Source organism: Triturus cristatus, chromosome 6 (genome assembly GCF_964204655.1).
Source record: "Triturus cristatus chromosome 6, aTriCri1.1, whole genome shotgun sequence".
Lineage (NCBI taxonomy): Eukaryota > Metazoa > Chordata > Amphibia > Caudata > Salamandridae > Triturus > Triturus cristatus.
This window is the reverse complement of record NC_140589.1, coordinates 347282747-347307285: the sequence shown is the minus strand read 5'-3', so window position 1 is coordinate 347307285 and position 24539 is coordinate 347282747. Positions and strand designations below refer to the sequence as shown.

Below are 24539 nucleotides of genomic sequence, written 5' to 3'. Positions count from 1 at the left end.
CGGAATACAAAAACACACTGTAAAATCATCGAACAGAAAATAGGTATTTATCATTCTATGGAATGTTTGCTACCTATTCTGAAAAGGGTGGAAATCAGAGCTCCAGTTACATTTAGAGGTGGGGGTATTCTATTCCCTATTTTTAAAGCAGTGTACACGTTTGAGAAGAGTGAACATTTTCCAATGACTGCATAATGCTTAAAACAGTACCTTTTAAAACTTAAAAAAGTATTTACAACTGACTTAAGAATATCCAGTTTTAAATACACTGTATGTGAAACCAATTAGGAATGTTCAGTTCATGTCAACATGTTTATACATGTTTAAAACTGTTCTTTACTGTCTAGTTGTGTAAATGAGAGCACAGAAAAGTAAAACTGTGGTTATCTGCATAATTTTAATGTGTTAAAAATTATACTGAAACACAGAGATTCAGTTATTTCTGTCTACCCGTATTTCTCAGTTACATCGGGTTCCACAGTATTCTCCTGGAGGCCCCTGGATGCTGCTGGGATCTCACGTCATGACTCAAACCTGCACACAGGCTATAATGCACCTGGTAGACTTACTAAGGAGTTTATTTTTCTAACTTTACAGTACACAAAAAACACAAATAAACAAGGTGTGGTATAATTCACATATGCAAATCACTGCACATCATTATATACAGTATGTTTACTTTGATGTCACTTCGGTTAGACTGGCGACTTGCAGCATGGCTACCGTGGACAGAAGAAAGAAAGTTGGCAGATCACATCAGGGTTAGCACTCTAGCTTTTGATAGCCCTGAATTACGGAGTCATTTTCTATTAGAGGCATAAACATTATAGGCGTTTTTGCATTGCTCTAAAAAGCTGGACTACTACAGAAGGAGCAACAGAGCTAGAAAACCTCCTACAGCTACAAGGGATATGCCCAAATCCACATTTAAAACATAAATTAGACTGGAGCAGTCCTCGCAGCCTGAGCGTGACATGCCCACACTGAATTTTAAAATGTTGAAGGGCTCAGAAAAAGGCTGGGGCCCCCAAGTTCTTCTGGATTCAAACTCGTGTTATAGACAATGTTTCGGTCACGTTCCCATAAGGATACTTTAAGGCTCTGCAGTTTGGTCACAAGAGGACTTGTGACATAAAAATGAGGTCTAACTCTGCGGCTCTCACCAGCGAGACAATGGATTCCTCCTGTCTTAGTGTCTCAATTACTCATGTGACCAAGCTAGAGGTCTCCACCTCCAATCCTCTCAAGGTCGTTGCACCTGTATATGGGCTGTCACTGCAGCATGTGTGCAGGTTAGCAAGGCCTCAAATAATGGCAATTCTCAGTAGTAATATAAAGACTCAACAGTATTTTTGATCTACAGTTTTTTAAGAGTACCTGATCTAAAACAGGATTTTCGTGACCATATGTCTACAGTGCTCAGTAAGAGGTCCTGGATTTCTCTCGGTAAAGATAGAATTAAAAACACTACTGTGGAATCTCAATCTCTTTCAGCATTTAGCACACATCCATAAACTACATAATTTGTTAACACAACACACATTGACATAACAAAACCCATCTCACCCTTTTACAGTTTTTTTTAAATATCTGGCATGTTATGTTATTTTGTTTAGACTGCATGCCATTTTGCAAACAGTGGTGGGAGATGCTTTATAACATTACTGTGGCAATATGAGAGAGCACAGAAAATTATTTTACCTCCTTTAAAGATGTCTATGTAACTTGTAGGCCACATGTTCTTATTTGGCAGGACAGACTCAGCCTTTCAACCAGCACTGATACAGACATCATGCTGATCAGAAATTCACTTAACACCTAGAAAGATCACCAACTTATCTTGTTCATCTTGAAATTGGTCAAAAATCACACAACTGGAAATAACAAAAAATGATGAGGTCGCTTACAGACAATGAAGTAAGCTACCCCTCAGTGTTTTAAAATGTCAGCTAGGCTACTTATTACCGTTCTTCCATATCCCAGAAATATAACCCCTCCTCCTTTATCTCCTGAAAACCTTAACCCCTTCGCTGCCAGGCCTTTTCCCCTCCTGTGCCACGCCCTTTTTTGGCTATTTGGGGTAGTGCGCGCTGAGACCCCTGTAACTTTTTGACCACATAAGGTATCCACGCCAAATTTGCATCCTTTTCTTCCAACATCATGGGGATTCTAAAGGTACTCAGGGTTTGTGGATTCTCCTAGAGGGGTCACAGAAATGAGCCAAAATACAGCAAATTTTTGTTTTTTTTCGGAAAAATTGGAAAAACGGGCTGCAAATGAAAGCATCTGGGTTTTTCCCTGCAAATGTTATCAAAAAAGGGTTTGTGGGGTTGAAATCACCATTTTCCCAGCTTTTCGGGGATACCAGACTTTTGTCAGAAACCCAACATTTTTTACACAGTTTTGGCCTTTTTCTGGGACATAGCCTCATTTTGCTATTTTTTGTGCTTTTGACCTCCTTCCAGTTAATGGCAGAAATGGGTACAAAAGCAATAATGGATCCTGGACAGCTATACATTTTCGAGAAGAAGACAAAGTTCTGAATTCAGCAAGGGGTCATTTGTGTAGATCCATCAAGGTTTTTTTATAGAAACTAACAGTTGAATATAGGATAAATTGAAAATTGGTTGGAAAAAAAAGCCTTTCGTGTCAACGTTTTCACCTGTAACTTCTTCTAATTAGGACAGCTCTTTGAAAGCAATATACCATTACATCCGCTGGACATTACTGGTTGTGGGGATATATAGGACTTGTAGGTTCACCAAGAACCCGACGAACCCAGAGCCAAAAACTGAGCTGCAATGTTTTTTTATTATGTACCGGGTATATAGTAATTATTCTGTAAAAATGTGTACATGGAAAAATTGGTATGAAAGACACCTATGTATTTCTGAAATGGGAACAAAATATAGAGTTTAGAAACAGTAGATATTTGCACATTTCTGAAATTGGGAATACTCATACTAGCATGAGAATTATCAGTCATTTTTTAGCATGACTTCTTTTTTACACAATATCTTTCATTTGGAAGGCAGAAATGCATCGAAATTCAATAGATAATAACAGTTTCTTTACAAAACTGAATTACCCTAATTCTCCCGATAAAAATGGTACCTCACTTGTGTGGGTAGGCATAGTGCCCGCGACAGGAAACGGCGCAAAACGCAACGTGGTCACAACTCAATATCGCAGTGAAAATTTACCCTTTTTTGGCAAAGTGCCTAGCTCTAGTTTTTGAACCCTAGCTCTGCGGGCACCTTGGGAAACCTAGCAAACCTATACATTTTTGAAAACTAGACACCCAGGGGAATCCAGCATGGGGTGACTTGACTGCCTCCCACCAGAGTCTGTTACCCACAATCCCTTGCAAACCTAAAAAATTGACAAAAAAACCACATTTTCCCCACATTTCTGTGGTGGAAAGTTCCGGAATCTGCGTGGATCCACAAATTTCCACCCACCCAGCGTTCCCCAAAGTCTTACGAGAAAAACAGTACCTCACTTGTGTGGGTCGGCCTAGTGCCCGCGACAGGAAACGGCGCAAAACGCAACGTGGTCACACCTCAATTTCGTAGTGAAAAATGACCCTTTTTTGGCAAAATGTCTAGCTGTAGTTTTTGAACCCTAGCTCTGCAGGCACCTTGGGAAACCTAGCAAACCTATACATTTTTGAAAACTAGACACCCAGGGGAATCCAGGATGGGGTGACTTGACTGCCTCCCACCAGGGTCTGTTACCCAGAATCCCTTGCAAACCTAAAAAATTGACAAAAAAACCACATTTTCCCCACATTTCTGTGGTGGAAAGTTCCGGAATCTGCGTGGATCCACAAATTTCCACCCACCCAGCGTTCCCCAAAGTCTTACGAGAAAAACGGTACCTCACTTGTGTGGGTCAGCCTAGTGCCCGCGACAGGAAAAGGCGCAAAACGCAACGTGGTCACACCTCAATTTCGTAGTGAAAAATGACCCTTTTTTGGCAAAATGTCTAGCTGTAGTTTTTGAACCCTAGCTCTGCAGGCACCTTGGGAAACCTATCAAACCTATACATTTTTGAAAACTAGACACACAGGCGAATCCAGGATGGGGTGACTTGACTGCCTCCCACCAGGGTCCGTTACCCAGAATCCCTTGCAAACCTAAAAAATTGACAAAAAAAACACATTTTCCACACATTTCTGTGGTGGAAAGTTCTGGAATCTGCGTGGATCCACAAATTTCCACCCACCCCGTGTTCCCCAAAGTCTTACTCCCCTAGGTGGCCGCCGAGCACCGGGCCAAAAACCCAGGTGACCCCCCTTGCAAAACCAGGTAGTTTTAAGGTAGGCAATTTTCATGTCGCCTCAATACGTTTTGGGGCCTTGCCTGTCTCGGGTACTTGGGCCTCCCACACGAGTGAGGCACCGATTTTATCTGGAGACCCGGGGGAACGCAGGGTGGGTGGAATTTTGTGGACCCACGCAGATTCCAGAACTTTTTGACAAAGAAATGTGAGGAAAATGTGTTATTTTGAACACATTTTTAGGTTTGCAATGGATTCTGGGTAACAGAACCTGGTGAGAGCCAGAGAAGTCACCCCATCCAGGATTCCCCTCGGTGTCTAGTTTTAAAGAATGTACAGTTTTGCAAGGTTTGCCTTCGTGCCAACTGCGCTAGGGCCCAAAATCCACAGGTATGCACATTCCTAAAAAAAAAAAGAAAAAAAAAAAAAAAAAAAAAAAAATCGGAGCCCAGTGGGCTTTCTGCCGCCCTTGGGGGGAATCGGGGAAGGGGGTTTCATCCTGATATGCCCCTAAAGGGGCAGAAAGACTGTGGCTATTTTTTGTGGGGGTGGGGGCATTGGTATGACCACTTTGGGCAGCCCCCACGCATAAAAAAAGCCTGCATACTCGCTGGCGCCTACTGGGCTTTCTGCCCCCCCAGGTGGCAGATCAGGGGCCACTGTCACCATCTGCCCTCCCGGGGGGGCAGAAAGACTGAAATTTCTCTGGGGGTGGGGTATTGTCATGCCCATTTTGGGGAGCCCCTACCCCTACACTAATAAAACAAAAAAATCCATGGTTTCTAGTGGGCATTCTGCGCCCCAGGGGGGGCCAGATTGGGGGCTACAGCTCCCATCTGCCTCCTGGGGGGCAGAAAGACTAACTTTTTAGTGGGGGGGAGAGTGGGGGCATTGGCGTGCCCGTTTCGGGCAGCCCACACCCTAAAAACAATTGCGCAAAAAAAATCCCTGGTGTTTAGTGGGCTTTCTGCCCTCCCCCGAAGGGGCAGATTAGGGGGTGGGTTGGGGTATGGGCCTGCCCGTTTTGGGCAGCCCCCACCCTATTTTTTTTTTTTTTAACAATTCCTTGGTGTCTAGTGGGCTTTTTGCCCCCCCGGGGGGGGCAGATTGGGGGCTGATGCCCCATCTGCCCCCCAGGGGGGGCAGAAAGGCTGTAATGGTGGCGGGTGGGTGGGGGCATTGGCGTGTCCGTTGCGGGCAGCCCCCACCCTACATATAAAACTAAAAACTAATCCCTGGTGTTTAGTGGGCTTTCTGCCCCCCCCGGAGGGGCAGATTAGGGGCCAATGCCCCATCTGCCCCCCGGGGGGGGGGGGGCAGAAAGACTGTAGTAATTGCACTCTGAATTGATGAGACTATTTTGGGGAGGGAAACAACCAAGACTTAAATGGTCGACTCTAATACGACCATATGATCAGGGAGGTTTTGATATTCCTGATTTTGAACTTTATTTTCTAAGCACACAAGCGCACTACGCTTACTATTGGATACATCCTCCCAAATACATGCCAGAAGTAGCGGTGGAGGACTGGCTGGCAGACCCGGTACCACTAAGTGGCTTGATACATGGGCCGATGCGCTCACGTACAACGCCGCCCACTATTGTCACAGGCACGGTGGACGCGTGGAACAAGGATAACGTTTTTGTTGGCCTCGCCTGTCCTTTATTCCCCTCGGCTCCCACTGACATATCATCCTAAGTTGTCCTTGCTGCAGGAGAGGGAATTTTTGGAGTTATGCCAGCGAGAACACGTTTCCACGTGGGGAGATCTGTTTAATGCTGGGAAGTTTCGTACACTAGAGCAATTTTTACAGAATACACAATATACACCATTCGATGTATTCCTTTATGTATACTTACGACAGGGAATGCGTTCAATTATTCCGGATTTCCCACGGGAACCCTTAAGTCTAGTCCCGCTGCACCACATGCTGGGCTCCACAGATGGAAAACATCTAGTATCAGCATTATACACTACCATACGATCCAACAGGGAAGGAACTCACAGCCCGGCGCGGGTGCAATGGGGGGAGGATATCGGGCGAGAAATCAGTGTCGATCAGTGGAAGTATTGCTGTCTATAAACGGCACAAATCTCAGCAAGCTATAGGTTGCGATTGATACACAATAAATATCTGCATGGCCTATACTATACACCACTTAAGAAATACAAATTTAAGCTAGCTACAACTGACAGGTGTGAGCGATGCCATCAACAAGGAGCGGGGTTCCTACACCTGGCATGGGAGTGCCCGAAAATACAAGAGTACTGGGAACAGGGGTTAGTGGCACTAGAAAAGATGACTGGCGGAGAAATAGAGAGAGACCCTTCGCTCGCACTATTAGGATACACGGCACAGATACCTAACTCTCACAGGAAATGTCTTGCTATATCACTGTTATTAGCCAAGCGGAGAGTGGCATGTAGATGGGGAAGGGGCCGTGCCCCGAAATTCAAGGAATGGTTGACAGACCTAACATATTGCCAAGAACAGACTACTTTCTATGCTGAGACAGTACCAATTACCTCCAGGCCCAAAGATATATGGAAACCTCTACAGAGGTACTTACTTTTACAAAACTCCGCAGACAAATTTCCTGCTCCAAATACAACTACATAAATAACGTCAGGGGTGTTTCATTGGGTATTTCTTTATTGATGATTTCAGTTCACTATGACTGTCAGTGCTGGAAGCCGCACGCATTTCGAATATTGTTACCAGAGGATTGGGCTGCCTGTCCCTGGATCTTTCATGACTGGTAAATCCCTCCATGTCCACGTATAATACTGCACTTCTCTGTGTTATGTGTGACTTCTGTTTGTACTGAATGATTAAAAGGATTGCTTTATTGCATCTGTTGCAAATATGGTACTTGGCCGCAGAGAATATTGTGATTGTACTGTGATTCACTGCACATTGTATTGCTATACATCGTCATGTAAAATGTTAAAACTACAAATAAAGTTTAAAAAAATAAAATCAACCCAAAAGATTCTGATTTCTGGTCAGAACAGGAACACATTTCTACACACCTTCAAATTATTACATCATTTCCTTTGAGAAATGGGAAGCACATATTACAACTCTCTATGAAGGTAATTCTACACAAAATTAAATTACTTCATTGATGCGAAAAGCCAACATTCTTGGACTTACAGACCAAACCGCCCACCCATCAATATATTAAAGCATTATTCTAGTCTCTGGAGTACCTTTTAATATCACTTATTCTCTAAAATCTTGTATTCTGGCATCATACTGCCATCTTGGAAAGGATACATTATTCAACTGATATTTTAAAAGAGAAAAGATTACCTAAACATTTTAGGCTCATAGCTCTTTTGGACAGTTATGATAAGATCTTCGCAAAATATTTACACAAAGAATTAGCTGACCGGTGCAAGCGAGAAGAGATTAATAAGCTTCCATCCGACAGGTTTTCGGTCTGGTTGCTATACAATTGAAAGCATCACTGCCTTAATGTTGCTACCCCAACACGTCACCGACAGGCACCCTTCATTGTTTGTTGGCTACATCGATTATAGTGTGGCATTTGACAAAGTGAATTGCTCTTGTCTATGGTCGAAGCTGCAGAGTTGAGGAATCAACCACTCACTGCTTCACTTCATCAAGTTCTTGCACAAGGAAACATGGCAACGAGATAAACTGTCAAATGTAAACTTTGATGCAATGAAATCCGGATGCAGAATGAATTAAAACAGGGCTGCATTTTGGATCCCTTCCTATTTTCTCTACATTTTCAACCTACATGTTCAATTGGACAACACAGACAGTATATCACCAAAATTAGGGAAACACCCAATAACACATCTAGCCTATGCTGACAATCTTGTAATTTTCTCATTAACAGGCGCCTTCCAATATCAACTATCGAGACTTGATGAATTTGACATGGCAAACTGTCTTTTGGTCAATCAATCTAAATCCAAAGTATTGTGCTTTACAAAAAGTAAAAATCCAAAAACATGGGATCTCGGCAACGTGCTAAATAGTAAAGTAGACAGTTACGAGCATCTTGGCGTATCCGTAGATGACAAATTAAAATGGACGTCTCACAGTCATCTAAAGAAACGCAAAGTAGAAACAACAACTAAATCCATTAATGGTTTTCAAGGATCCATGGAGGAAGAGCCATTCATCGGTCAGTCTATTATGTTCAATGCAAAAATCATACCATACTTCCTTTATAGCTCACTGGTCTTCAATTCAAGAATATTACATGACATTCACACTATATGCAAACAAATCAGATTCCTGTTTAACCTACAATTAGCGACACCACAAAGCATGTTACGTCTGGAACTGAAAATTCCATCACTGTGGATGCTCCAAATGGCAGCTAAAATAAATTATATTTGTGAGTGCAGTAGAGCGAACGCTGATACGCTAAAGCGGCGTATCTTAGAGAGCCTAAAAACATATGTATATATGAAGGGAGGATTGAACCTTTCCCTATGAAGAAAAACAATGGAAGCACAAAAACTACCCCAACTAAAAAATCTCATTGAGTTGTAAAGAGGTGTATGGAGGAGAAAAATAAAGAAAACACTTGTGGATAACTGTCATGAGGAAGACTTGCTAGCTTTGTTGAAATATAAACATTTGAAGGATCGTGGAATATCTACTGTGCTGAACTACTGGATGTAGGGTGTGTGGTTATAATGATAGGTCAATTGGACATATCAGTCTGTGCACTAAGTTACTGGGTTTTCGGAAGAAGCACCTACTGTAATATTTCCGAAAACTAAAGGCGACACAGGTGAAGAAGCTGTCAAACTGTGCTTTAATGCACACCGTAATTCTTTTATCAGTAAACGTATTAATTTTTTGGATCATGTCTACTTTCATCTTAAACAAGTCACCAAATGATCATAGTTTTAATGTACTTATTTAATGTGTCTCATGCATTCGATTGTTTTATCACTGTATTGTCCTTTATGCTTTATTAAGGGAGGGCATCAGATTTTATTTATTTGTTTTTATTGTAATCAATGATTTAAACAATAAACCTATTCACACATACACTAGCTTGAACTATGCCCAATATGAACTATACTGAATTTGGCTCAAATTGACAACACGGCTTGGGTGAGGACGAGTTCTGCAGAAAACTGAAATCTACATCCCACCTCCACCCCCCAACCCCACACCAAAGCACCTTGGGAAGACCCAGTTTACAGAAGCAAACTATACCCATTTTTTCATTTGTTTGCTCTTGAAATAATTATTTCACAGTTCTGCATCGCCATTGGCCTACTCTCAGGGGACATAAGAAAACAATTCCTTTTAAATTACCCACCTTAAAAAGAGGCTGCAACCCAAGGAGCAGTAGTATAACATTCCAACAGAAGATGTCTAGGGGAGATTATCAGGAATTCCACCACAAAAAACAGAACCCTGAATTGACTCTGAAGGTGATCAGAGGGAGGAGCACTCAGAAGCACAAGAACAAGGAGGAAACCTTAGAGCTTTTAGTGCAGTTTAAAGGAGAACTAATATCAAAAGACCTAGATGCAAGGCAAAAAAAAGATTTAGATGCAGGATCTGTTGAGGTGGAAGTGGGAATGTGTACAAGTGTCTGGCCTTTGCTAGAAGACCTCACTCTTTCAAGAAAACAACCTCACCTCGCGAAAGTGTTCATAAAGCCACACTTGATGCTCACACGTCCCAGAGAAACTGTGAGCCACCACATTAATTTTTTTAAACCCTTACTCTAGTGTTCCAAACACCTTCACTTAGTTACCTATCAATGCTATTGCAACACCTTTAATATGTGGTCATACGGAAGACAAACTTTGTAATAATATCTGTTTTTTTTGTCTACTCAAACCTTTTAACAGCATTTCCATTACCTCTATGCCAATATTTTCCTAGTTCTATGGTCCACAATGCTAGTTGGGACTCTGGAAAGCCTGAGTCTAACTCTAAATAGAGGGGGGCTAACGTTTTTGGTATGAGAATTAAACATCAAAATTGGCCAATCTGAAAGTAAACCTCATTGTAAAGTATAAACAGCATCTCACACACAACATTGGGACATGCCAGTAAACAAATTTATTCAATCTCTTATGGGAATCATTACTGCAGGATGAGTGCAGTTAAAAGTTGTCAATAGCACATTAGAATATAGGGCCTTTCTTAGACATTGGTGGAAGGGAGACTCCATCCACATGTGACAGATATCCCTTCCATGTTACAACTGCCATAGGCTATAAAGCATTTGTAATACAGCGGGCAAAATCTGTCATGTTTGAAATAGAGTATCCCGTCCGCCAAACTCTAACTATGGCCCTAGTTCTCAGCCTAATACAGTAAACTGTTAAATTTATGATTTTCTTTATTCTACTTTAGGAAGCAAAAAATTGCTTGAAAATTATATCATGAGATATAATTACACATCAGGGTATTAAATTACATTTCTTAAAAATGAATGAATTGATTATATGACATACTGTATATCATAGATGATGGTATGTAGAATGGATTGAGTGGTAGAGTATGTGTGACAAACTGATAAATAAATACAGAGCTGAGTGGTAATAGGCAAATAGCTGTAAAAGTTCACCGACTCGTGTAGTCACTGCAACTTAATTATTGATCATATTTTTGTATTAAAAATCTTTTGATGTTTTGTTGTAACTTGAGTTGGGAAAAATGTGTGAATTTGCATTTGCGCAATTAGGCAAACTGTTGGGCAAATTATGTAAAATTACACAACATTATGCAACATACAAAACCGCCACTTGGCACTATATTTTAGTGTGAAATGTGTACTCTCGTCTCTTGTTGATGCAAGGCCGCATTCCACGTAAAACTATTAGCAAAGCCCAGCGTTGCATACAGCACCGCTTGCATTCTGGTAGTTTCTGTAGGGTCATGCTATATTTTTGCAGCAACTGGTGCGCTATGTCTAAATACCAAATTTATGAACGGAAATTTCTCCCGAGCCTAGTTGTAAGCCAGATAGGAAATAATATCTGTTATTTCATTTGGTTCAGTAAAAGTACAATGGCTCGGGAATATTAGGTATAAACGGTTTCTTTTTGGCATATGTATGTGAAAGGCTAAATATGATACATATATGTTGCTTTATCGAATCTATGGTTTAATTTAATTGCATTGGGCCTATATTGCGATGGATGATCAAGAAGAAAACATTGCAACCGGAGAAGTGAATGTGTTCCAATTTATAAAACAAAGGCATTTTATGTGCCTCCATAAGTTACTGTGCTTTGAAAACTTATTGATATACTTCAGAGAGTATTAAAGAAAGTGCACCACTATTGGAAAAGCAATAGTCAAACGTTATTTGCCTGCATGTTGTTGAGGTTTTTTTGTATTTGTTACCAAACTATCAGTCTGTATCCCTCCGTAAGGTTAGTAAAGTGTCATTTTGTCTTGTGGTGTACTATGTTTTTATGTACAGTGTGGACTGCTGAGTTGATGTTAGTGTGTGTGTGTGGTATTATATGTTTATTATAAATGGTATCCGGTGTTAGGTGGAGGTTATTCTAGAGTTTGGTTGTGGTGTAGATTGGTTTTGTGTGGTTTCATATCTGGGTGTTTTTTGGAGATGCAGTGGGTTAAGGCATTGCATACTGGAATTTGAACAAAAGTAGAGTTCTATAGTTTGGGGTGGTGAGTACTGTGTGCTTTTTGTGCAGTGTGGTGCACTTTATGGTGCCACACTATGTTTAAGTGTGTCGGTTGTGAACCAAGTAGATATGTTGTATTGTATAGGAGAGTGTGCTATGCAGTGTTAAGGCGTGTGGTTTGTTGTTATGGTGGAGATTCATTCAAATGCAGTAGGGGTATCTTCTGTTTCGTGCGGTTGTGTAGCCAGTTTGGTTAGGTCTGTTGCAGTGTTATGTGATGTAGTTTGATGCAGTATAGAGGGTTGTGCTGCAGTGTCTTGTTGGGTATTTGAGATGGTACAGTGAATGTGTTTTGATAGTCTAATGTGATAAGTGTGGCATGGTATTTAGCATAGTGAGCTCACTTGCTGCACATCTTTACCTGTGTGCTGCACCCTTAGGCTCGTGTAACTCTTTCCCTGGATCCCCACCTCCTTTATCTGTCTGTCTGCCTGTCCCAACTCAATGCCCCCAAGTGATTTTCTCGTCCCTGTTCCCTGTATCAGTCTATTTAGATATGGTTCTGTGATCACTCTTCTCCTGTATCTGTATGTCAGAGTGTATGAGTATGTGTCATCCCTGTGCAGTCGACTCGTTTCATCATCTCGGAGCCCTCCTGTCCGGGCTCTCGCTTTATTTGCTCCCATATGCATGTCTGCTTCTGACTGTTTTCCCTACTTTCCTGTCTTTTTTCCATTTTCAAGTTGTTTTGTCTGTGTACGTATCTATGCATCCACCTGTCAGGTACTTTTCTCTGTGTTACGGTCTTAAAGTGTATGTGCCTGAGCCCTCTTTCCCAAAGTGTGCCTATGATTTGCCTGACTTTGGTGCATGTGCCATCTTAATCCATGTGTCTGATCTACATGTTCCTCCAATTGCCCTGGCCTGCTCCACATTTTCCTGTATGCTTTCTAGTGGGGTACTTGTGTGCATGGATGTGTCTGTGCTTCATATCTATGCCTGCCAAGGTTTGTAGGTCGAGTGTTTGCAAATGTTTGACAAAGGGTTTGGATTCTGCTTGTTTTATAAGAACAATGCATTTTCTGAACCACATGTTCTGATAAAAGTCTTTTAGGGTATGTGGCTTTGATATAGTTGCTTTTTTAACTATGGTTAAGTTCTAAAATAGCCCGACAAGGACCAATAGAGGTATATGGGCGTGTTACCTCTGAACTAAAAAGAAGGAATACATAGGGGAAGGGACTTTGGATCAACTAGCAACATGCAAGGAAATAGCGCAGTGACTGGTTGGGTGTGAAGATTCCGAAGACTAAAGATAGATAGCATTTTGTTGGTGGTTTTGTTAGGTGCTTTGCTGTGGGTCTACAGACAAATTTCTGGCAGAGGTGTAAACCGAAATGTGGTTGTGTATTGGGTCTTCAGATTAATTTGGTGGCTGAATATGAATGGTTTGGAAGCCAGTGTGCAGAGACCATTATAAATGTGGGTCTGATGAGGTTTTCCATCTGAAAAATTTTCATGTTGCACATCAGTGCCATCCTTGGCAAGGCTTACCTCAAATGGTTACAATGCAGGGTTTATTTGAATTTTCATGAAAAATAGGTGGTTCTCAATATAGATGTAGTGAGGGGGGTCATTCCACTTCGAGGGAGCCTTATGACAGCATCTGCACAATACAGACACAGAAAACACATACAAAACAGAATATAACGCTCCAGAGGCCTGTTATGAGGACTTGGAATTATCGGCCTCTCGTTGTTTTCTTTTCAAATAGAGGTCCAGGGATTCTGAGTGATTGGTGTGAACTCAGTGAGAAGTGGAGCAGTATTAGGACACCATGACCTGCACTTGCCCTTATTCGAAAGAGCATTTTTGCTGCTGCACACATTTAAGCCTTCCAATAGGCTTTATGTTTGCATTGACAAGTCTGGATTACATCCTTCAGTCCACAGTGTTGCGACAGATATGGGAGCATGTGGAGTGTTTCAAAAAATAGGAGAGACTGGGAGCTAGGTTTAAATGAGATCCAGGGACTTAGGATCAGCAGGGTGTGCAGTTCCCAACTAGACGTGAGCGTAAAGGGAGGTCTTTCTTCGTGATGCCCTCACACACCCCGGAGGATGTCATGCTTCATCATTGGGCCTTGTTCCTCGCCGGGCAGGCGCTGCAATGCCCGACGGGCTCCTGTAAACGGGGCTCTTTGTCGGAGATCTTTTGAAGAAGCCTCTGAGTGGATGCAGGTGTGAGTGTTGGGTAGTGCACAGGTAGGTGAGATAAAATGGGTCATAAGCAGTCCTACTTTGGTCTGGTTTATTGGTTTAGGTAGCGCGAGCCTGATTAAAAGACAGTGTGTGGGCCCTTATGTGGATTTAATGTTCCTCAAGGGCTGCCAAAGTAAAGTAGGTCAACATGTTTCGTGCCTCTTTAGCCCCTAACGGGTCTAGTGGCACTTCGTCAGGACCGAAAAAAATGTAAATGTGAGTGGTGCACTACCGTCTGGTTCTGCTAATAATGTGGCTAGTAACCAGAGATGGCAGGGAATACCCTAGTAGGCTTGTACTGGGATAATAGGTGGACCCCTAAAACCCAAGCCTAGGGCCGACGGGGGAGGCAGAGCACGTTGTTGCTCTGTAGAGTGGGATGCTGGTGGCTTGCTTTTCTCCTACCCTGTGCTCCGGGCCCCGTCACAGAAGTTTAAATATGTTTTCACTACATTTTTGATTACCCCTATGTTCTTCAGGGTCTTTGACAATATAGGATTGGCCAATGTTGGCAAGCTATGTTACTAGGAAAGGGGCTTACTTTAAGTTGCTGTTAAGGGTTTACTTTGTGTAATTTGAAAAAATAAAACATTTACATTGTGCAAGCATTCTATTTGGCGATGAGTCATTTGTACATCTTTGGTAGTTGTATCACGTTAGATGAAATAAATGAAATCAGTGTGATTACTGGTAAAATGTAGGTGTGAAACACTGAAATACTCCACAGAGTGAAATGAGAGAAAGTTTCTCTAGGAATCGTGATAGACCATCTTTCAGTAAGCCTCAACGAACTTTCCAGATGAAAATAGGTAACATCGGTGAGGAAACAAATCAAACTCATGTTAAGAAAAAATGTGGGAGACTTATGGGGAATAGGCAAGCCTCTGAGACAGTTAAGTGACTAACGCTGCCACAACTGGGCAAGAAAACAATCTGGAAACCCAAAAATCCATTGGCTCCTACAGTAGGTGTGGCAACATGTTCTGGTTGGTGTGGGGGGGAGGTGGGGTTACCATTTCTCGAAGGATACAGCAAGAGAAGATGACAAAATCTCCTTAACAGAGTGCTCATAAAAATGTCACACAAGCCTCAGCAACTAAACTGTCTACTAATAAACGCTCAATCGCCCTCACATCTACGACCTCCTCACAGACACAAAACCAGACATACTATTCCTAACTGATTCATGGTTGGGAGATGATAAGGCTCCATAACTGCATGAAGCCGTTCCTCTAGGCTATCAAACAATCACCCAAAATCGTATAGGCAAAAAAGGAGGTGGTCTAGTTGTTGAGTTCAGGCAAACATTACATATCACTAAAGTTGATGACATCTCCATAGAGAATAGTGAGGCTCTTCTAACAAGATGCAATCCTATAACGTCTTCCTCCTTCAACTTCCTGCTCCTTTACATACCTCCACCTAGCAAGGCGACATTCCCAGACGCACTTCTAGACACATTTGCAAACCTCATAACAAAACACTCCAACCTATGCGTTCTGGGTGACCTCAACCTTTGGTTTGACAAACCCAATATGACACATCCAAAAACAATAATCACTGGCCTAGACGTACTGGACCTGCATCAGATCGTCCACAAACCCACACACATCGCTGGACAGATCCTAGATGTCATTTTTGCTAATACTGAACTAGTTACCTTTCAAACTATAACTCCAGTCACATGGTCAGACCACCACTTGTTTGCTTTCCAACATAAAATAACACTAAGCGACTCACCTAAAACTACCTTACATCCATCCACCTATTGGCCGTGGAACAAACTCAATTTGGAACAATTAGAAACACAACTAACATCCAGTACAAATCTGGAAATAATAAATTCTGTTCAAAATCTATATGAGTGGCTACAGGAAGCTTTTGACAACCTGATACCACTCAAAACCACACAACAGATCAAAAGAAAAAAATCGCCTTGGAGAAACATAGAAATAAAAGACATCAAACAACAAATTAGAAAGCTGCAATGTTCCTGGCTCAAAACAAACGCCAAACAAGACAAACTTCACCTACAGAAAATTAACAGATTACACAAGTCAGCTATCAAAAAAGCTAAGAAAAGGTACGATTCAGACAGAATTCCAAATGCTAAATGTGCAAATAAAGAATTCTATAAAATACTCAATGAATTTCGCAAACCAAATTGACTAGAAGGAACTCATCCTGTTACTAAAGAATTCACAGACAAACTGGCAAATTATTACAGGGACAAAGCAGACACATTGGCCTCGTGCTTAAAACAGAAAAAGCACCAGCACTAACTCTAACCCAGCCTCTCCATTCCTTCCAACACATCTCACACGATGAATTTATGGACCTGGTCAAAGCAAGCAGGCCTGCCGGCAGTCCGTCTAACCCCTGTCCACCACAAACTTTCAAAACAATTATTTTAACAATCCTCTGCTGCCACTCCAGTAAGAAGAATCATCAACTATTTCTTAACTACGGGAATATTTCCAGAACTCAAAAAGTCACACATTCACCCTTTACTGAAGAAAACAAACTTGGACCCTCTGAACCCTGAGAACTGCAGAACCATTATAAATGGACCTTTCCTGGGCAAACTGATAGAAAGAGCAGCGTTCGCCCAGATGTCACACTTCATTAAAGAGAATGACATACTTTCAGACTTCCGTCCTGGAAGAGGCACTGAATCTGTCCTCCTTGCCATCTGGCATGACCTGAAGAATACAGTAGACCGCAACGGGGTTGCTGCGCTACTTCTCTTGGACGTCTCGGCTGCCTTTGACACGGTTGACCATGACACTCTGAAACAAAGACTCTATGAAGTCGGCATAGAGGGAACTGCTATAGACTGGATCGCGTCCTACCTTCGAAACAGAAATAATGTCAGGCATAACCCACACTTCTTGTCCAAACCATACTGCACAAAAGCAGGGGTCCCTCAAGGCTCTATCATCTCGCCCATGCTTTTCAACATCTACTTTAAGTCATTACCGGAACTAATCAATCAATTTCACCTCGCATGCTAAAACTATGCTGATGACACGTAAATACTCCTTCAACTGGAATGCCCCAAAGACATTGGAAAATACCTAATTTTCAGTTGTCTCAGAGCCGTGGATGACTTGGAGCCATCTCAAATTGAATGCTTCCAAACCGGAAATACTCACGTGTGGCGATTGGAAACATTATGACCCGCTTGCTGCCTGGCCTGATGAACTGGGATCACCGCCTAAAGTATCAAAGGAAGTAAGAAACCTCGGAATGACCATGGACTCCAAGCTGTCGATGGATGCCCAAGTGGACAAACTAGCAAGATCAAGCTTTGTCACTATAAAAACGCTGCGACGAATTTCCCCTGATTTGGGATTTCCACACAAAGTCCAAGCTACCATCTCCCTTGTTCTTTCCAAACTCGATTACGCCAATAGCCTCTACCACGGATCACCTTTAACGACCATGAAAGTCTACAACCGATTCAGAACTCGGCTGCCAGACTAATCTGCATATCAAAACATGAGACCACATCTCATCTGCCTTGAAAGCCCTGCATTGGTTACCGGTTGCCAGAAGACCAACGTTCAAGCTACTTTGTATCACCCACAAAGCAATACATGGAATGGGACCGCTCTGCATCTGGAATAAAATCACCAAGCAAATTCAACAAAGGAACCTCTGCTCTAAAGGGGTATCTCGCCTCAAAATCCCAAGATACAAGGAAAAAAACATACGTGACACATCCTTCTCTGTTAAAGCAGCCAAACTATGGAACTCTTAACCCCCCAACATAAGAAACACCGACAACCACCTTGTCTTCAGGAAACTACTCAAGAATTGGCTCTTCCTCACATAAGCACCATACGCAAACAGAAATTTACAGTATATCCCTCTGTATATAAGCATTTATTTTCACTATAGATATGTACTTATCTTTGTGTATTGCTTTGTATAAACATGTAGAATAATTATGTTGTAAAAAAAAAAATCATCTTTGGTCTACATGTACTTGCTTCTATTGTGCAACTGTGTACCTCCATGTACTTGGATATGTGTGCCTGTCACTTTTCTCCTGAAAAAGCATATCCAATGCACTACCCTATTTCTCATCCTGTACCTCTCTCAAAATCTTTAATCTACATATACTTACTTCCTTTATGCATCTATATACTTTCAATGTACTTATGGATCTATATATTTATCACTTTCTTCTAATTTGGCATTTCCAATGCACTACCCTATTTCTCAGCCTATACTTCTCTCAATAGATCTTCTAGCCCAACTTTCTTACTCATCTCAAGCTTTTTTCTACTACTCTTTCCAATGCACTACCCTATCTCTCAACCTATACATCTATAAATATATCCTCTACATCCACTCTCTCATTTATCCCAAACCCCATACCACCACTATGATCCCAAAAATAAACCTTTCTAGACTCTCTCCTACTCTACCCCTCCTTGCATCATCTGACACCTCTTTTACTATACTGATACCCCAAAACAAACCTTTATAAACTCTTCCCTCTGTCTCTCCCCCTCCAAAAACGTTGTTTACTCATCCAAAAGCCTCCTTCATTTGCTATGACCTAAAAAAAGAAATTAAAAAATAAAAACCCTTCACTCTTCTATCCCTCCATTATCCTTTTCAATCAAAATAACAGACTAACATGTTCACTTCTCAAATTCCATATTCCACTATACTAATTCACCACTAATCCTTTATGGGTTCCAGAGTAGCGTGCTACTCACCAATACAGCGTTTCAACACCCCATCAGGGTTACAAGCGATATAAAATTGTAAACCTTTTTCCCTTTTCTACCCCTCCCCAACCCTTTTCAATCCAAAAAACTGACTAACATATCCACCACTCAAATTAATTTCATGTTTCACCATACTAATTCAACACTAATCCTTATGGGTTCCAGAGTAGCGCGCTACTCACCAAAAAAGTGCTTCAACACCCCATTAGGGGTAGCAAGCACTATATAAATACAAACCTCTTTCCCTCTTCTATGTCGCCACCTACCCTTCTCTATCCAAATAACTGAATAACATATCCACCACTAAAATTACTTCATATTTCACTATACTAATTTTCAACATTAATCCTTTATAGGTTCTGGAGCAGCGTGCTACTCACCAAAAAAGCGCTTCAACACCCATCAGGGGTAGCAGGTGCTATTTAAATGCAAACCTTTCTTCCCCTTCTTTCCCTCTGCTATCCTTCTCACTCCAAATAATGGACTAATATCTACCACTCAAATTACTTTCATATTTCACCATACTAATTCACCACTAATCCTTTATGGGCTTCCTGAATAGCGTGCTTCAATACCCCATGAGGGGTAACAAGCGCTATATAAATACAAACCTTTTTTCCTCTTCTACCCTTGCAAATCCAAATAACTGACTAACCTATCCACCACTTAAAATGTACTTGCATGTTTCAATATACTAATTCAACACCAATCTTCTATGGGTCCTACTCGCCGAAAAAGCACTTTGGTGCCTCGTCAGGGGTAGTAAGCGCTATACAAATGCAATTACAATACAATACAATCTATACGGAGCAAGATGCTATTTTCACAACAAGACAAATGCCTCAACGACAATGAATTTGTAACTATCAATTATGTTTGAAGGAAGGGTGGAGTTTTATTTTAAAGTGTGATGTGGCCTACCGGGACACAAAGGAGAGGTGGGAAAATGGTGGTGCCAAAGGCATAATACCCAAGTCCCAGGCAGGAGGAATGAGTGAAGGGGTCCAAACTACACTTAGGCTCTTGTTATGAGTTACGCGGTACCGGTGGGGTTTCAAACTCTAGACCTGTAATTACTGGTACTGAGCGGTAATACTGTGCAATTAAGAGTTAAAGCACACCGAATGGGTAATATCTGTACAGTCCCAGGTTTACCTGGTGTAAACTGACATGAAATTCCTAATTCCATGGAGTTTAATGCTCTGACTTACCATCTGCCTTAAGCCTCTGTACTGGGTGGGGCTGGAGGGAGCAGGTGGAGAGGTTAGGGGGTGTCATGATTCTGCAAACAATGATGTCACTTACAAGGCCCTTTACAAACCTGCCTTTACATCAGTATAGATCAACAAACAGATCAGCACTTATATTTAGTTTCGGTTCACCTTTTAGTTCAGGTTTCTGTTTCACTTCCCTGATGCATTATGGTACTTCTAGCTCTGTCTTCAGACCCTTCCGAAATCACGTCCTAGTGGTGGTTTCCTGTTCACTAGATTTGTTCCAGGATCCTTCAGTTATTATGACCCCCTTATATTTGTATAATATAGGTGAAAAGGCTGTGACAGGCAGGGCTGAGGGATGTTGCCTTAAATCTGCTGGAGTCCTTCTTACTGAATAGAACTCTTACGGTTAGCTGCGGGACTTTAGGGCTAAAGCTTCTCAACTTCCCTGTGGAGTTCCGTAGAGTTCTTCCCTCAGTCCTACCTTATTTAACCTGTATGTCGCCCCTCTGGCGAAACTAGTGCACTCCTTCGGTTTCCAGGTATCTTCCTATGCTGATGACACCCAAATCATCGTTTCCATCTCTGATGATTGAGTAGGGATGGCAGACAAGTTTAGGCGCTAGTATTTGGATGAGGAAGAACTGGATTAAAATTAATGGGGATAAGAGGGAGGTTGTGGTCTTTGGGGCAGAGAATTCGATCTGGACTGACTGTTGGTGGCTGGAAACCTGCAGTCCGCTACCCATTCCGGTGGCTGCGGCAAAACATCGGGGAGTGATCTTTGACAATATGTTGATACTGGACACCCAGGTCAATAGAACAGTGAATTCTTGCATTTGGATCAAGACCTTAAAGAAAATTCTTTCTGGGGAGTTAAAGGTGTCAGTGGTGAATGCGTTTTTTACATATCAATAAACAGTACAGTCAAAAACGGGGGGTCTAAGGGAATTTTTAATGACCACGACAAGATTTATTCCCCATCACAAATATCGCACAACAGTATGAAATCTTGGGGTCAGTGAACAAACTATGAAAAAAGTATATACAAATAATATAAAAAATGTATCAACCTCTCAGATCTAGTTAGAGAGTGTAAATCGGACACTTTATTCTAATACATTCCCTACTAGTGTGTGTGTGTTTTTTAGAAGAACAGAAGACTGATTTAAGTTCCTATTCAAGTATCCTTTTTTGTTGACATCCCACACAAACATTTATGCAGCAGCACCATTTAAGGTCCTGATGAAAGCTTTGCCCACTATGGGGCTTTAGGCTGAAACATGTCGACCACTATTTTCCATCTCACCAAAGCAGTTTAAATCTATACTGCTGGTGCACTGTTTCTTTTAATCCTAGTAGGGAATGTATTAGAATAAAGTGTCCGATTTACACTCTCTAACTAGTTTTAAATTGCACTTCCTGCACATTGATTTATTTTTTGCGCTGCGTCCTTCCTCGCATTTACCAATATCTCATCATTTGTGGATTTAGCAAATTCCACCTATATTTTGAAACAAAACATCCCTGAGCTCCTTCCTCGTAGGGAGGAGGTTGCAGCCCCCGGAGGAACTAGGCTTTCCTCTGGGAGGAGATTCCCAAATGATGAAGCATGTCACCTACGGTGAGTGAGGGAATTCGTCCTATAAAGGGATATGCCCACAGCTTGACGCTGTGAGGTTTAGTCATTGGTGCAGATCTGAGAGGTTGATACATTTTTAATATTATTTGTATATACTTTTTTCATAGTTTGTTCACTGACCCCAAGATTTCATACTGTTTCGCGATATTTTTTACATATCACCTTGTCTACTGTAAAGCCCTGTATTTAATTGCCAACAAGTATTCGTTAAATAAGCTTTAGGTCATCCAAAATGCAACTTCTCGGTTGGTCCAGAGTGTGCCTAAACAGATCTCTGTAAGGGAGGGCTTGAGGACTATCTATTGGCTGCCAGTGACCTTTAAAACCCTGTGCCTGGTATGTAAGGCTCTCCATCTGCAGGGCTCATGTTATCTTAGGGCCCCCTTCAACTGGTATGCTCCCAGCAGACTTCGGAGTTCAGCAGGACAGAGAAAGGGGATAGATCCCAGGTTCCAGAAAGCTAGATGGGGTGGGGGGGGGGGGGGGGGGAGGCTTTCTCGGTGGCAGATGTCAGGTTGTGGAATACTCTCATGGAAAACATGAGCTTGAACTCTTAATTGATCTTTCACAGGTAGATGAAAACCTCGTTATTTTCGCAATTACAATGCCCTGGGTGATTTCCTGGCTATTTCTGCATCTATTCTGCTAGGGCTGATCCCCTTTCCCTCTGGTGCCTTATTAAGTGACAGTGCTTTGATGTCTATTGGTCTTATAAGCGTCATAAATTCAAATAAAAAATCTGGATCCTTCTCTATTTGTTCACATCCATATTCTGTTCCAGATTTTCCTATTCTCTGTCTTGTGTCTCCTGGTTTCACTGGGTTCCCTTCTCCAGGCTCCAGTTCAGGCTTCCTTTAATTGGTGGTTCCCTGACTCCTTGTACCTGGTTAAGTCTTTGCATCTGGCTTTCTCACTGCACCTGTGCTCTTCCCCTGAAATTCTAGCTATTTATGCCCTGTGAACACTGAATGCAGCAGCTTGCAACTGACTTCTGTCGAGTCTCCTTGTGCTCTGGTGTGTTCCTGCTGCTATTTAAGGCTTGTTCTTTGATTCGGTTTCCCTTTTTCCCTGTACACATTTTCCCGTTTTGGCTCTTTGCAGTATCAGTTTCTGTTTCACGTTTTACTGCATATTTGTTCCTGTGTTAGCCATTGATCACAGTCTACTGTCTGCGCTCTCCTTGATCTGCCTGGTTATATGCAGACTCCTTGCCTTGTCTATTCCTGTTTGTCTGCATAGTTCTGTCTTGCCTTGTTTGAGTGTAGATTTTTCCTAGTCTTGTTTTCAGTATTTCAGCTCTCTGAATCCCAGTCTTGTTCCTGACCCCAGTCCAGCTTTTCCTCGAGCCCAGTTTCAGTTTTTGTGTTCCTTGTTCTGTTCCCTGTTGTTCTGGCTTATGGTTAATTCTGTAATTCAGATTTTCTTAGCTTCCTAGAGTGCCAGTTAGGCTCCAAGGTTGTGCCTTTGGCACAGAGAACCACCCTGCACTCCTCCTACACAGGAGCTGCTGGGTGACTCCAGAACTCTGTGAGATTAACCTGCGCCCTGCTTTCGTATGAGATCTTTTCACCTCAAAGAGAAATAATTTCCGAGGAGCAGATAAACTCTCATTTATGATAGTTTGCCCATCAACCTTCCTGTTGTTACTAATTATGTTTTCCCCGTAGACTTCTAGTTCCCTATTCACTGCCTGTTCTAACCTGCTTCAGGCCTCAGCTTCTGTACTACATCTCTTCCAGGCTTCAAGTCTCTTGTTTATATTACACATAAGTTATCCAGCCTTTTCCGAGTCTCGCCCAGCTAGACCCCTGACAGACCACCTGCTAGTTCTCTGACAAGGTGGAGGAAAGGAGAGGCTGATCCTGGAATGAGAAGTACTGCATGCCCCCCCCTCTTTGTCAGGGAAGAAGGGGAGCAGGGCCTGGGACGAGGCCTCCTTGCTGTTACAGCCAAAGCACAAAGCGATTTTACTGGCCAGGTTTTCTGGCCTGTAAAATCGGCTCTGAATAAGTTAATTTTCTGAGAGACTATGAATAACTGGGTATATTGGATGAATAAACTTGCTGTTCATTTGGGATACAGCTGGGAAGAGGAATACATCCCCTGTTGACCTCTACAGCTGTCTCAAGATCCTCTCTGGACTGATCAGGTTACAGTGGCGATTAAAGAGTGGAGGGAACTGGGCCAAACCATGTGAAATATCGACAGGTGCCCAAGTAACACAGTGCCATGTGTACAGTTTAAAAGCCGCTGATACGTCTAGAGGATTCATTCTTTTTATTGGTGTTGATTAGCCTTAGAGTATCTAATATTGATACAATCAAAAACAAGCGTCAATCTATCACATCATTAAGGCGACTTGAACATGCAACACAATTCATCATGCAGAACATCCCATTGCCAGCTGGAGACAGTTTTCTCCAGGGGACATGCAGAGCAGCCAGTGGAGGGAATACTGGAGCAAGAAAGAGAAATGCAACGAGAGATCCTGAGACAGGCCGAGACAATTCATCTAACCATGCAATCTGAACCACACACAGCTGCCACACTGGATTTCGATCATGCAGCTATCTGATGCAACAGGAATGTGTTTTAGAAAATAATAGAACATACAATGCAGGAAAGTCACTATCAGAGCAAGGCTGATTGTTCCATGAGTTTTGTGGCATTAGCCTAAGAGTATTTGAAAGGAAAATTCGAATTCTCTTTTGACGTTGGTCTCCTGAGCAATTAACCGTGGCAATAAAGCATACGCCCAAACAATCACACGCCAA

At 42.0% G+C, this 24539-nt stretch overlaps 1 protein-coding gene across 3 annotated transcripts in view; it reads right to left on the bottom strand.

Moving 5' to 3' along the window:
- The window catches only part of MBOAT2 (membrane bound glycerophospholipid O-acyltransferase 2), a 1094556-nt gene that overhangs the window by 109126 nt on the left and 960891 nt on the right, over positions 1-24539 (bottom strand). The window lies entirely within an intron of this gene.